At 40.9% G+C, this 12,815-nt stretch overlaps 1 protein-coding gene across 6 annotated transcripts in view; it reads left to right on the top strand.

Moving 5' to 3' along the window:
- The window catches only part of RNF152 (ring finger protein 152), an 80,223-nt gene that overhangs the window by 50,908 nt on the left and 16,500 nt on the right, over positions 1 to 12,815 (top strand). Inside the window, exon 1 of one of the 6 annotated variants that reach the window (XM_059894033.1) lies at positions 9,693 to 9,715. The exons of the other annotated variants lie outside the window; for them this stretch is intronic. The gene's annotated coding sequence lies outside the window, so the exon portion shown is untranslated. Of the gene's footprint in view, positions 1 to 9,692; positions 9,716 to 12,815 lie in introns of those variants that run through there. 6 annotated transcript variants of the gene reach the window in all.

Genomic DNA, 12,815 nt, shown 5'->3' with positions numbered 1-12,815 from the left:
TTCTCTGAGACTCATTTCTGTTAACGCTAATGAAAATCTGGCTGGCTCCAAGTACAGGCTGATGGGAGGATTTAAGTATTACTCCTCTGCCTTTGGTGACAGGGCTGATCTTTCGAGTCCTTTTTGTGAGGCTGCTCTGGTCCCTTGAACATGCCAAATAAGTGAAAAGCCAAAAGAGTCTGAAACTGACTGTATAGGATTGTTTGTATTTCATGGTAACTTAATTCACAGAAGATACGAATGCCTAGCACGTGCTTAAATGCTGTGCTTTACAAAGATAAAGAACACGTATTTCCTGCTCTAGAGGAACCAGAGTCTTGGGGTGAGAATTGTGAGTGAACAAGTAGTTTTAATGCATCATGGGAAGGAGCTTAATAGGGGCTGACAAAGGACCGAGGAACTGGGGAGGAGGGAACCTTCAACTTTGTAAGGGTTGTGGAGAGACACCTTCAAGTCAGGAGGAACAGTGTGTGTGTTTCTTCAAAGAAAGGCACAGAGGTGAGAAACCAGGAGTTGGAGGGTGTCCTGGAGCCTGGGGGAGGGGGTGGGGGTGGGAGATGGGGCCTGTGTGATTAATGGGGGCCAGATCGAATGACCTTTTGTGCCACCTCTGAGGAGTCCTGGAGAGAAGAGTGCATCTGGGCAATGTGAGCCAGGAACTGTGCCTGGCAAAAGAGAAAATTAATCAAGCAAAGCACCAAGTCAGTGTATGAGTTTGCTCAGGCTGCCATAATCAGAAGCACCGATTGGGTGGCTTGACCAACAGAAGTTGATTTTCTCACAATTCTGGAGGCTAAGTCGAAGATCAAGGCGTCCACAGGATTGGCTTCTTTGGAGGATTCTCTCCTTGGCTTGTAGGTGGCCATCTTTCCCCTGTGTCTTCACATGGTCTTCAAAATATCTGTCTGTGCCCCAATTTTCCCTTCTTCTGAGGACATAGTCACATTGGATTCGGGCCACCCTAATGGTCTCATTTTACCTGAATCACCTTTTTAAAGGCCTGTCTCCAAATACAGTCACACTCTGAGGTACTGAGGGTTAGGACTTGGACATTGGAATCTTGGGGTGGGTAGGGAGGTGGAGAGACACGGTTCAGCCCATAACAGTCAAGGAATTTTATTTTTGTAGGTCCTCATGCAAGTTTTTAAAGGGCAATTGACAGCTTTTCTAGAAGTGTGAGAGACTTGCTTTAGCTGTATTGAGGCTTTCTCTCACCTATAATCTTAGAAATAGAAGGACTAACTAAACAGGTGGAATGGAGATGAGTTTTAATGTTTCACCACGTTTGCAGCATCATGACCCTTCACCTTGGAATACTTTCAGCATGTATCTCCTGAGAACAAGGACATTCTCCTGCAAAGTCACATCATCACACTTAAGAAATTCGCCATTAAGTCAGTAATGTCATCTAATATACGGTCCATGCTCAAAAATGTCCTTTATCACGGTCGAGTTTTCCCCCACCTCAATCCTGGATCACATCAAAGATCATGCACCGGATTTAGTTACCATGTCTCCTTAGTCTCTTATAATCTGGAACAGCCTCCTTGCCTTTGTTTGCCTTTCCACAGCACTGACAATTTTGAGGAGCCCGTACCAGCCCTACATGTCTTGTTCCCTCATGGTGAAGTTCAAGATGAACATTTTGGCACAGCAATATTTAGCAATATTTCACTGCGTCACTGCAGGAGGACGATGACACATCAGTCTGTTCCATTATGGGTGTGCTAAATTAGACTTTTGGTTAAGGTGATATCTGCCTGATCTGCACATTGTAAGGATGACTTTCCTCTTTACCGTTTAATAAGCAATCTGTGAGCCGATACTTTGAGGCACGTAAATATCCTGCCTTTCAATAAGCTTTCATCCAATGATTTTTAGTATCTCTTGATGATCTTTGCCTAAATCATTCCTACATTGGAGATGGCAAAACAGTGTTTTTTAAGTTTAATCGATCGTTTTTTTCATCTATAAACCAGCATTCGTCAATTTAAAAAGTACCCCCCCTCCCCAATTCCTCTCTTAATTTCCCCCTTCTCTTCCTGTATGTTTTTCCCTTTGAGTATCGCTGTGGAGTCACAGATCCTTTTTATAATTCAGTGTCTTATAAAAATACTACCTTTGTCTTAGTCATCTTGGGCTACCATAACAAAATACCATAGACTGGGTGGCGTAAACAAGAAACAATTATTTCTCACAGTTCTGGAGGCAGGGAAGTTCAAGGTCAAGGGTTGGGCAGGTTCAGTTACTGGTGAGAGATCTCTTCCTGGTTTGCTGGTGTCTGCTTTCTCACTGTGTCCTCACTTGGTGGAGAAAGGGCTCTGGCTTCTTCCTCTTCTTAAAAGGGACTGATCCCATCATAAGGGCTCCACCATTATGACCTCATCTAAACCTAATTACCTCCCAAAGGCCTCACCTTCAAACACCATCATATTGGGGGTTAGAGCTTCAATCTCGGGGAGACACAAACGTTCAGACGATCATTCTTTTCCGTGTTCAAATGTTGCCGAGTTTGGTCAGTGCAGTTTGAGCACCTTCAAGCTGACTTCTGTGGCCTCTGACATGTCCCCATCATTCTCACCTGATGGCACTATAGGATGATCCAGGCTCACTTTGCATTTTCCCTGCCCCGACCTGGAATCAGCCACTTCCCATGGATTTCAGGTTCTTTTTAGTGAGAAATAGTATTTAGAAACCAAGATCTAGGAATGAAGAATGCTCATTGTTACTGGACTATCATTGTTTCTAAACTTTTTCAGTGGACAAAACTTAGAAATACATATCTATTATTTTAAATCATGATTGTATTTTCATGGTTCCAATTAAAATTCAGCACAACTAATTCCCTCTTACCTTCCCTGATTTCAGTATTTTTTTACCTCCCTTTTCCCACAGTGGGAAAACCCTGTTTCCTAACAACATCAATATAACTGCTTATTTGTTCTAGCATGTAGTATATATTACAAAATAGTTTCAGAATTACGACGGCACTGGCACGAATACCAACCATAAACCAACTAAGTAAAGTTCAAGATTGCTTGGCAGGGACTTCTCTGGTCCAGTGGGTAAGACTTCGCGCTCCCAGTGCAGGGGGCCCTGGTTCGATCCCTGGTTGGGGAACTAGATCCCGCATGACACAGTGAAGATCCCAAGTGCCACAACTAAGACCCCGGGGCAGCCAAAATAAATAAATAATAAATAAATATTTTTAAAAAAAGATTGCTTGGCAGATATCATTATTATTAAGAAATGTATCCCACTAAGCGTGTGTGGAGTGTTCATGCTGAGTAGTTAGATGAATGCAGCTATGTTGTCCATCTGAGTTCAGTTCACTTGTTTCTGTTTATATTTAATTTTAGGGTTGATTTTTTTTTTTTCTGCTTCTCTGATTTAATTATTTTGGGGGATATGTAAAATGTTCACAGGACTCAAAAGTCACAACTGTATAAAAGATACACTGAGAGAGGCCGCACCTGCACATCCTTCCTCTCCGTTGCCACCCCTCCACTTACTGATGACCGTTTACATTAATTGGTTTATCCTTTTGCGTTTATTTTTGTAGAAATAAGCAAATATATATTCTTACTCCCCTTCTTAATCTTTCACCTTGCTTTCTTTTCACCTAACAGTATAATCTGGCTGTCATTCCAAAGCAGTTGATAGCCGTCTTTCTCATTCTTTTGTACGACCACATGCTACTCGTTGGGGGAATAGAAATCAATTAGTTTTGATGAATGGGGATTTAGATTATTTGTTCCCCAGCATATTGCTATTGCAAATAATGGTGAAATGAATGAATTACCTGTGAACATGTTATTTTGTATTTATGGAGGTGTATTTTCAGAGTGGATACTTAGAAGTGGAATTACTGGGTAAAAGGTAAAATCATAAGTAGCTTTATTAGATAATGACGCATTCCCCTCCTACTGATATGTTCTCTCAAGAGCAGTGTTCGAGAGTGCCTGTTTGGGGGTAGATTATTAGAGCCCTTTTTAGTTAGAATAAGGAATTATCAGTGGCTCTCAACCCTCAGTTGACATGACAATCACCCAGGGAGCTTTTTGCAGATATTTACCTTGGAATCAAACCCCCCAGGCACTGATTTGCTCAGCCTCCAGTGGACTTTATGAGGCATAGATTCAAATTATTTTGTCGAAGTACTAGTTTAACGTCTAAGTTTAGTTACCAACATAGTAACTCTTTCCTTTAATGAACTTACTGTTCTGGGAAGAGGTAAATGAAAGCATACTGTTAAATGCATGGATCTAATCATGCTCATGATTTCTGAATTGCCTACAAATACTGGTGACCATATATCCTTAATTTTTCAAAAATGACCTGGTTTCTATCAGTTTTCATTCATTCTACAAGCATTTATTGAGCACTTACTGAATGCCAGTCATTGCTTAGGTACTAAGGAAAGACTACAAGACAGACCAGATCCTGTCCTTAGGGTATTCATTCTGGTTGGAGGAGACAGCAGGTAAAGAGGAGGCCACTGAACCCCTCGATTGGCCAAATATGGGGTGTGTGTAGGTTTTTGCCCTTAAGGAACTCACTTTCTAATGGGGGAGACACAAGTAAATAGAATATGACCATTATAGAAAGGGGTCCTTAGAGAACATACTAGTGGCATCTAACCCAGCTAGAGGGATGAGGGGAGCCTTCCTGGAGTTGGTGATGGACATTTGGGCTGAATTTTTCCATACTAAAAATGGGAGGGACAGCATCCCAAGCTAAGAGAATGATGTGCGTGCAAAGGCTTAGCAGTGAGAGAGGCACATTGCTTTTAGAGAAGTGTAAGTGCCTCAAAGTGGCTAAAGTGTGGGCTTCGAGCCAGGGCACGACAAAAAGAAGATTGGATAAGTAACCACAGGCCACATCATCTGCTCCAGTGCCTGGTGCATAGTGGGTGTTAAATAAATCATTGGATGATTGATCGCACGAATGATAACTTGCTGATTTGTGGAATAGAGCAGTTTTGCATTAGTGTTTTGCTAACTACATTCAAGATAAAAGGAATTGGTGTTCCCAGTGTATTTGATATTTTATCTTGTGGATAAAGCTGATTTTTTTTTTTAATGTAAAAGGCAATCAGATTATGAAAGTAGCCATAATGGGGAAGGGTCACCTGGATGATGTATTGCCCCATTCTGGATTGATGGACAGAAAGAAAAATCTCTTCAAATTGTTTTCACAATGTTCCTGTCTCTTTATCTGCTTATTATAATCCAGCTTCAGGGATAGATGGCATTTTAAAAATGCGTAGTCCTTTTGGCCCTGAGAGCCCTCGGAATGTTTCCCATCAGCTAAAGAAAAACAAACGAACTAGACTAATAGACAGCACTTGTGTTCAGTGATGTTAGCTGTAGAATGACTTCCTCAGGAAATTGTGTTGTGTGTGAGTCTGGTTCTGTGGTTTCATTGATATTCCAAATTAGACTGGAAAACGGAGGAATTGCGACAATTCAAGCAATCATTTGAAGGACAGGAGTTCTGGTGGAAGCTGGAATTGAATTGGCAGCTGTAGCAGTGGGTCACTGTGAATCACCTTAGATTTGAATTTCTTTAAGGCTTTGCTACCTCTTCCCTCCTTTAATGTAGGTTAAATTCAACCTTGTTTCATTTTAAGTTGCTCAATATCTTGAGAGCGTTAGAGAATTATTTTCCGAAATAGACCGGCTATCTCAATAAACCAACGTAATCTGATTCCTGTGACCTACATCGGCTAATGGCTGATGAGACATCCATTTTCATTTAAATCTGTATTTGTTGTTTTATTTCTACTATTATTATGTCTCTATGAAAAGTGTCATAATATGCATAAAGCAAGGAAACAGCTATTTTCTCTGTTGGTAAGAGTCATTGAGTTTAGTAGAAACGTAGAACCAGGAACAAGGAAGCTTGCTGCCATAGTATAACTGGCATAGAGATTTGAAATATGATTTACCATTTCTTCTGCTAAAATATCTTGAATTAAGCAGACATAGATTAACCGTGTTATTAAAGGTACTCATAAAATAAGAACAGACTGACAAAAGCTCAGCAATGTGAGACATAGAAAATTAGCATTTGGTGATGGAAAACACGTGCTTGATACCAGGCATGACCTAATATAGGTGGGCTCCATATAAGGGTGGCTTCTAAAATCCTATCAGTTTTATTTGCTGGCCTGACTCTATTTTAATTTGTTTTCTATCAATACTTTAAAAATGAATGCTTGTTAAATCAGACTGTTTTAAACTCAAAGATAGAGTTTGGGTAATGTAAAAAATATTAACTTCCTGTTTTTAGATACAATTTATGACTATTCTAAGAAAGATGAGTTATTGAGAAATTTTTTCACAAATGAAAGCTGAAACTCAGTAAGTTATTGGTAGATTAAATAAACTTAAGTTAACAGGGTAGTACATGGCTATTTGGGAAATGTATTTGCCTTACTGAATTGGGATAGCAGTTTTCACCAAGTAAGACTTATCAATTAGTTTATTTAACTGAACTGCTAGCTTTGGAAAATTAAGTATTCTGTACTATAAAGATACATATTTTTATGTTTTAAGTAGTTTTAGTTAGGTAATGTGTTTATACATGTGTACTTAAAAAAATTAAATATCCACATATTGTGAATAACAATACCAACTTCCCTACTTATTCAAATCCAAAATACTTTAGGATGACTTTATTCCAACCAAAAAAAATATCAAAAGGATATTGCGAAAGGCGTTGGTAGAAATTATTCTTAAGTGTTGGTCATTACTGATTAATTCAGATATTCTGACTATCAATTGTTTAAAAATATGACTTAAATATTTTACTTCGGGATTCCCTGGTGGCACAGTGGTTAAGAATCCGCCTGCCAGTGCAGGGGACATGGGTTCGAGCCCTGGTCCGGGAAGATCCCACATGCTGCAGAGCAACTAAGCCCATGTGCCACAACTACTGAGTGCGTGAGCCACAACTACTGAAGCCCGCGCACCTAGAGCCCATACTCTGAAACAAGAGAAGCCACCGCAATGAGAAGCCTGCACACCGCAATGAAGAGTAGCCCCCGCTTGCCGCAACTAGAGAAAGCCTGGGCACAGCAACGAAGACCCAATGCAGCCAAAAATAAATAAAAATAAATAAGTTTATTAAAAAACTAAATATTTTACTTCCCCTAAAATTGAATGTATTTGATGTGATTGAGATAAAATTGCAATAATTCTATAACAAAACCAGTTTAAGATGTAAGAATTGTCCGTCTCTGTTATTTTCAAAAAAATGAATTGGATCTTATGTGGCCTATATATAAAAATATACTAACAGATCATGACACATATATACCCCCCCACACACATGCTATATTTAGAATATGTATTAATATTCTAAAAAGGTTACATAATTTAAAAAAATATTTTGGAAGTAAATTGTTCCTTATTTGATGATGGGACCTTTAAGCTTTAATATTAAACAAGAAAGCTTTTTTTTTTTTCTTTTAACAGAAGTCATTTACATGTAAAGTTTTTAAATAAAATGAATCTTTTTTTTTTTAATCTGACATAGATCCTGTATTTTTACAGTGTTTTTTGCTTTGAGGGTACTTGGTGAGAGTAGGGGGGACATTGTGTCCTAAATTGCTTAATTTTTTTCCTTGCAGCCAGTTTAAATGCTTTGTGCACGGTCTTGGATATAAAGATTTGGATAATCCATAACCTCACATTTCAATTTGGGGCTCCTTGGAAAGTTGAATTATTTTAGTTGAGATAAAAAGAGAGTAAGTGTACACTTTAATGTGGTGTCATTTAATAAAGGAGTGCCTGCCATGAACCATCTAAAGATGTGTCTGTTTACAGAGGAGGAAGGCGCTCCGATGAATAAGTAGCCAAGGGAGAGGTGGTGAATCTAGCATTTCCCTGCGTTGATTCTATAATCACAGCCCGGTGTTGATTGAGAAAGGAATTTACGAGGCAAGAAATGGCTGTGGGCCCAGAGACAGTCCTTATTTGACAATGTGATGATCTAATAATAATCACTCTGGCCCCGCACAACCCCTTACAAGTATTTTACTGTAGCTTTTCAGAGGTGCGAAGAATGGGAACACTGCTAAGGTTTAATCTCTAGAAACTTAAACATTTGTGGTTCATAGTTCTCTTCCCCCACCTTCATTTTTTCTAGAGGGCCTATTAATGAAAATACCTATTTCTTTGTTGTCTAATAATTGGCTAGGTGAAATATAACTTCATATAAATAGAAGTATGCAGTAAAGCTAGTTTCCCAATAGTTGTCTAAGTTTCACATGGAAGTCAGGACTTCAGTAGTTAGAAAATTTCAAGACGCAGAGAGTATAGGGCCATCTCTGTAACCTCCAGACCCCTTGCTGCTTTTCATTAGAGCCACTCTCCTCAAAAATGCTACCTCCATCCAGTGGTCTGAACCGGAGACTGGGAATCTTTCCCTCATTCCTCCCTTGGTCTCCCCTCTCTCTCTACTTCCATCCTATCTCCAAGTCCTCTTCATTTTCTCTTCCCTTTTCCTCCATCCTCATGGTCTTCATTCCAGCCTTGCCCATCCTTCCCTTTCAGCTGAACCCCTGCCAATTCATCCCCACTCTGCTGCCAGGGGAGCTGTTAAAAATAACACACAGTGGAATATTACTCAGCCATAAAAAAGGGATAAATTCTGATACCTGCTTTAACATGGACAGACCTTGGCACACATGCATAATGAAATAGGCCAGACCCAAAAGGACAAGTATTATATGATTCCACTTACACGATGTACCTAGATAGGTAGTTCCTTGGGACAAAATGCAGACTAGAGGCCACCAGGGGCTCAGGGGAGGGGATGATGGGGAGTTATTGTTTAATGGCTATAGAGTTTCTGTTTGGGATGATGAACAAGTTCTGGAGATAGACAGTGGTGATGGTTCCACTACATTATGTATGTACTTAATGCCACTGAATTATAGTCTTTAAAATGGTTCAAAATAATAATGATAATGCAGTTGTGATTGGGATGCCTCTCTCCTGTGAAGTCTTCACGAGCCCTATCACCTCCCAGATAAAATCCAGGCTCTGTGTAACAGGAAGGGAGGGGCCCTTGTTCCATTCCTTGGAATCCCACCTCTTCCTACAAAATAAGAACTCCCACTTCTGCCTTCTCCTCGGGGCCTCGGCCTTCCTCCAAGCCCCTTGCTGAGAGCGGGAAGGAGGAGGAGACGGGGCCCTGCTTGGCCTGTGCTGCCCCCACCCCACCCTTCCCCCTTCCTCCGCCTCTCCTCCCTCTCCCATCTCTCAGACCTGTTCACCCTCCTTGGGGGCTTGTGTTGCTCGCTGCACCTGCTGCCACCTAGTGACCTGGCCTTTTCCAGCCTGCGGGGACAGCTGCTCTGATCGTTAGGACCAGAAGGGGAAGGAGGAAGAAGTGCCTTTGGGCTTTGGGGCCCGGCTGTTTCCTCCAGTCTTGCTTTAGAGCGATGCGGCCGAGCTCATGTTTTAGCCCCCGCCTGCTTCGTCATCTGCTTCTCCATTGAGCTCAGAGCCTGGAGGGGGGGAGGACTGTGCTTCATCGGTTGACTAGTTAGCACTGCTCCAACCCCACCACCCTGCGTGGGACCCAGTCTTCTTCTTCCTGCTTCCTGAGATGGCGATCGTACCTGGAAGAGCCAACCAGATGCCAGGCACTGTTCTAAGTGCTCTCCGTGTGTTAATGTATTTCAGTCCGAACAACCTGTGAGGTAGGTGCTGTTATTATCACCTTTTACAGAGATACTGGAGTCACTTGCTGGCGGCTCTGGCCTCTGGGCCCTGTTCTTAACCACCCCTCATTCTGTCACATATAGAACTCTGTGCTTTTGCATATGCTGTGTCCTTACCTTGGAGTTGAAATGCCGTCTTTTTCTGAAAAAAATCTTTCCTGGCTTCCCCAGACAGATAGAGGTGCTCCTTTTTCCATTTCTGTTGGATCCCCTGCCCACCCCCTGCATTAAGCCCAAATCACACTTGTGCTGTAGTTATGTGAGCATGGTTGTCTTTGCAGTGATGGGCCCCATCTTTTTCTCTTTCGATCCTTCAAACCTAGAACAGTGCCTCTTAATACATATTTGAATGAATGCATTTGTAGTAGTATTTGCTACTCTAGGGTTTTCTCTGTGAAGTTGAATAAACACCTTATATACAAATGTCATGGTCCTGGGACATCTGAAAGGAACCTCGGAGTATTGCTATTTTCCCCTAAGTCAAAGCCCACAGGTAGGGTTTTAAATACACAAACGAATTCAAAGATAGAGAGCAGAGCAGCGGCTGGGAGGGACGGGGGTCTGGGGTGGAGGTAGGAAGGATGGACTGGATGAGGTGCAAAAGGGACCTTTGGTGGTGGAAATAGCTTGATGGGCACAGCGGTTACACAGCTGCACACATTTGTCAAAACTCATTGAACTGTACCCTTAAAATATGTGTGTTTTATTATTGATAAACTTTACCTCAAAGTTGACTTAAAAATATAAGAAAGCAAGAGGAAAAATCTTTTGGATTTATTGTTTGGTTAGGAAAGATGAGTTAATGATTGATGGCCTTTGGTTGCAGCACTGTTCAATATCTAATTTGGGAGGTTGTACGTTTTTTCTTTTCTTCTTACCTTGCCTAAATGGAAAATCAACCCTCATTGAGTTACTGCAGCCGGAAGTAAGAAAAAGCAGAGGTAATGAGCAGACTGACAGCTGACTCCACATGGCACTTAATTTTAGTACCGATGCCTTTAGGAATTCTTTGCAGCTTCAGTTTGAGGCTTAACTCGTGCGATGAATCATCGATATTGAGGGTAGGTAGGGAGGTTGAAGCAATGAACACTCTCTGCTCAAAGAAAATAATCTCATGAATGCCTTTTGAATAGGCTTATTTGAAGTGATAGCTATAAAACCCACCAGTTTTTAATGTGCCATCCTTTTTTCAAATGTTTAATGTAGAATATTCTCCAGGTAACCTGAAGAACTCTTAAGAAATAAGGAAATCCAAAAAAGAGGGGATATATGTATACATATAAGCTGATTCACTTTGTTGTACAGCAGAAACTAACACAACATTGTAAAGGAACTATACTCCTAAAAATTAATTTAAAAAAGAAATATATATATATAAATTTTTTTTTAATGTGTGAAAGTAGGTGAGTCTTAACAATTAGGTGGTTTTTAAAAAATTGAGCCAAGACTTTCCTGCCCTTCCAGCCTTAAGATGCCTCAAATTAATGAAGTTCTCATTGTAAATCATCCACGTTCTGTGGCACTTTGAAGGAATGCTCCACATGTTTGGGAAATGTACCCATTGTCCCTTCTTGGTAAAGGTGAACCATCAGAAGATGCTTCTGTATAGGGCTGAGATTCACTTGGCCAAATCTAAATTTGTTGAGCTACTGAATGACTATGCAGATGAACACAAGAATTGTATCCAAAGTTCAGACCATCAGGAGGCATTATCATGGTGTCCTTGTGACATTCCATCAGATGAAGGCTTGTCTTCAATCTGGTGCTGTCATAATGACTTCTAGAATCATTGCTTATTTTGTTGAAGCAGTAGATCCATATTTTTAAGTGTGAAGAAAGTTTGGAACCCTATCTGTATGTTCTCACTAATGGTACTTGCTGTTGGTGAGACAAGCAAATGTTTGTCATTGTTAATGTTCTTTGTTCAACTCTCTTTCCTCCTGTTGTCTGGGAATAGTCATTCAAAAAGACAATGCATCTGTAAAGCTGATATTCCCTTAATGTCTTCCCAAATAACTATGAAAATATTTTGCATTCTCTAGCTTGACAGAAAACTCAGTTAAGATAACTCATGTTAGAGCAATAAGATGATTTGAGGATGGGTATCTCTGGAGTAATACACTGAATTTCTGGGATTTAGGACAGAGATGATGAGAAATGATGTAGATCTCAGGTCAGCAAATGATGTCCTATTGGCCAGATCCCATCTGTGGCCTGTTTCTATAAAGGCAGTTTTATTGGAACATAGCCTCTGCTGCTCCTTGACATATGACCTGACTGCTGTCACACTTTGGTGGCAGAGTTGAGTTTTTGCGGAAGAGCCTGCATGACCCGAAAAGCCTAAAAGCCTAAAAGATTTATCATCTGCCCCTTTACAGAGGAAGGCTGTGGGTCCCTGAAGTAGATGAAATATAATGGGAAAACATTAAAAAACAAATTGCCTTAAGATTTCAGTGGTTGGAATTTGTGGAATTTGTGGTTGGGTAAGAAATAGGAGTGGGGATGCACGTGTGTGGTTCATATTATGAAAATGCAAATATTTACATAGGAAGTTTGTCAGGGGCCTTCAGAGGTTCTCTGTCCCCTGCACATGAAGAGCAGGGGCAAAGGGGACCCTCCACAGAGAGAGGCCTCTGCTCCCCAGAGCACTTGCCTACTCGGACAGCCCCTCAGTCCTTAACTCACAATCTTGGCCCTCAAACATCCCCCTCCAGTGATGATTTAATGTGCTTCCCTGGCATTGGGCTGTCTTTAGATATCGCAAGGTATCGCTGCCTTGCGATACCATCTTAAACTCCTGCATCTCTTGAGACTTGTGAGCTCAGAGCCACCTTGCTGTCTGGGATGATGCTGACATGGGTCAGATGGAATGCTTAATCAAATAAAGGAAATTTCAGTGTCCTTCCCTCTGACTCTTCTTGCTCTCCAATGTCTCTGAAGTGGAAAGAACAGTGGGCCAGCTTAGGCTCCTTGGGTTCCAATATCCTTTCTGGCTCTAACAGGCAATGATAGTTTTCTGCTTAGTGGTTCTGTCTAAGCCCTATGCATGATCAATTGAATTCATATGATCACTTGAAGA

The sequence above is a fragment of the Balaenoptera ricei genome, chromosome 14, assembly GCF_028023285.1.
Source record: "Balaenoptera ricei isolate mBalRic1 chromosome 14, mBalRic1.hap2, whole genome shotgun sequence".
In the NCBI taxonomy this organism is placed as follows: Eukaryota; Metazoa; Chordata; class Mammalia; order Artiodactyla; family Balaenopteridae; genus Balaenoptera; species Balaenoptera ricei.
The sequence above is the reverse complement of the archived record's forward strand: the minus strand, read 5'-3'. Positions and strand labels throughout refer to the sequence as shown.